General features: G+C 50.6%; 1 protein-coding gene across 3 annotated transcripts in view; it reads right to left on the minus strand.

Annotated features, from left to right (window-relative positions):
- The window catches only part of LOC119574164, a 39,685-nt gene that overhangs the window by 7,241 nt on the left and 29,944 nt on the right, over positions 1 to 2,500 (minus strand). The window lies entirely within an intron of this gene.

Consider the following 2,500-nt stretch of genomic DNA (forward strand, 5'->3'; position numbering starts at 1 on the left):
AAAATTACGATATGTAAATATATATATATTTATCACCATTATCATCAACGGATCATCAGTATGAATATTAAACAGCATTTGATATGATCCTTATACCCAAAGGAGAAGGAGGGGAGGGGGAGAGGACGGGAGGGGGAGAGGGGGAGAAAGAGGAGAGGAGGGAAGGGGAGAGGGGGGAAAAGAGAAGAGAGGGAAGAGGAGGAGAAAGGGAGAAAGGAGAGAGGGGGAGAGGGGGAAAGGGGAGAAGAAGGAGAGGGGGGAGAGGGAAAGACAGGAGAGGAGAGAGAGGAGAGGATTGAGGGGAAGGGAAAGGAAAAAGAGGGGAGAAGGAAAAAGGATGGAAAGGGTTCTCCAAAGGGTAGAGGTTCCCTCCTCCCCTTTCCCTCCCTACCCTCCCCCCCTCCTGTCTTTAAAATTCAACAGCACTTCAGGGTCCAAGACAGCTGGGAGGGGGGAGGGGGGAGGGAGGGAGGGGGAGACAACCAGGGTGAGGGGGGGGGAGGGTCAAAGGACTTGTTCGAGAGAGAATATTTAGCGTTTAAGAGAAGTATTGAAGGAGAAGGAGAAGAAGAAAGAAGAAAAAAATAGAAGAAGAAGAAGAAGAAGAAGGAGGAGGAGGAGGAGGAGGAGGAGGAGGATCAGGAGGAGGAGGAGGAGGAGGAGGAGGAGGAGGAGAAGGAGGAGAGAGGAGAAGGAGAAGGAGAAGGAGAAGGAGAAGAAGAAGAAGAAGAAGAAGAAGAAGAAGAAGAGAGAGAGAGAGAGAGAGAGAGAGAGAGAGAGAGAGAGAGAGAGAGAGAGAGAGAGAGAGAGAGAGAGAGAGAGAGAGAGACGCCAATAGAACGGTGACAACAGATGCAAAACGAAAACCAACAAACGGAGAAGAGAAACACAGAAAAAACAGAAGAAGAACAGAAGACGAAACAGGCGACTGAGGAGAGAGGAGATGGAGAAGAGAGAGGGGAGGAGGGGAGCAGAGAGAGGGGACAGGGGAGGGGATAAAGCGGTGGGCGGAGTCCTGGCTGCAGCGAGGGGAGATGGCGAGCGAGGGGAGGAGGGAGAGGGAGGAGGAAGCAGGTCTAACAGACCACCCGGGAGGAAGGGAAGGAAGAGAGGGGAGGAGGAGGAGGGAAGGGGAGGGGGAGGGAAGGGGAGGAGGAGAAAGAGGAGGGGGATGAGGGGGAGGAGGAGGGAGAATGAGAATGGGAAGATGGTAGAGAGAGAGAGAAAACGAGAGAGAGAGCGAGAGAGAGAGAGAGAGAGAGAGAGAGGGGAGGGTGAGGGGAGAGAGAGAGCGCGAGAGGGGACACAGCCTCCGCCGCCGCAACATGCATCCCCCCCTCTTACTAGAGCCAACAGAATAGAGCGCCGATTGGTCGAAAGTTTAGATTGGAAACGTGCGGCCGGATTACCCGATGCACAGCTGCAGTATTACCAAAATCGGAAAGAAAAGAGGGGAGAAAAAGAGGGTAAGGGAAGGCTGAGGGGCAAGGGGGAGAGAGGAGATTGAGGAACAGAGGGGTGGAGAAAGAGAGAGAGAGAGAGAGAGAGAGAGAGAGAGAGAGAGAGAGAGAGAGAGAGAGAGAGAGAGAGAGAGAGAGAGAGAATGAGAACAGTCTATGCAGATCCCCGTTTTTTTATTTTTTACTTTCTTAATTTTCCACACTCTCTGTACCTTTTTTTTCTTTTTAATACTTTCCTAATAAAGAAATACATGTAATTTACGCAGTCCGATATACATTGAATTCTCTGCCTTAGAAATCCAAGCATTATCACGGTAGCAAAAGCGGCCTGTAAAGGTTATATTCCCTTGAATTGTCTTCATCACATCACCCTACGAGACGGCAACACTGCAGATCGCTCACATTGGGCGGGAGGGAGAAAGAGGGGGAGGAGGGAGGGGAGGAGGGGAGGAGGGAGGGGAGGAGGCAGGGGAGGAGGGGAGGAGGAGGGGAGGGGGGGAGGGGAGAAGGGAGAGAGGGGAGGGGAGGAGGGCAAGCGGAGGGGAGAGAAGAGAGAGGGGAGGGAAGGAGGGGAGATAGGAAGGAGGGGAGATGAGGAGAGAAGAGAGAGAAGGAGAGGAGAAGGGAAAGAGGGGAGATGGAGGGAAGAAAAAAAGAGAGAGAGAGAGAAAGGGGGAAGAGAAGGACGAGGGGAGAGGGGGGAAGAACAGTGTCTTTGTTATTTATCTTACTTGTATTTACTCAGAATAGCTAATCAGTTTCTATGACTTCATCGTATTCCCTTTGTTTTCTGATCGTAAGAATAAAACTGTGATGACCTCTTTTTTTTTTTTTACATTTTCCTATTTTTACGGGAAATTGCCGGGAGGGGGGAGAGGGGAGTGGGGAGGGGAGTAAGAGGGAGTATGGGGGATAGGGTACCCTTGCCGTAAACGCATAAAATAAAGGAAGATAGAACCGGGGATATGATAGAGTAATAAAAGATACGTGAAATCAGTAACGAAGACCAAGATGTGTACATATATGTATGTGTTTTTCGT

The sequence above is a fragment of the Penaeus monodon genome, chromosome 6, assembly GCF_015228065.2.
Source record: "Penaeus monodon isolate SGIC_2016 chromosome 6, NSTDA_Pmon_1, whole genome shotgun sequence".
Taxonomy (NCBI): domain Eukaryota; kingdom Metazoa; phylum Arthropoda; class Malacostraca; order Decapoda; family Penaeidae; genus Penaeus; species Penaeus monodon.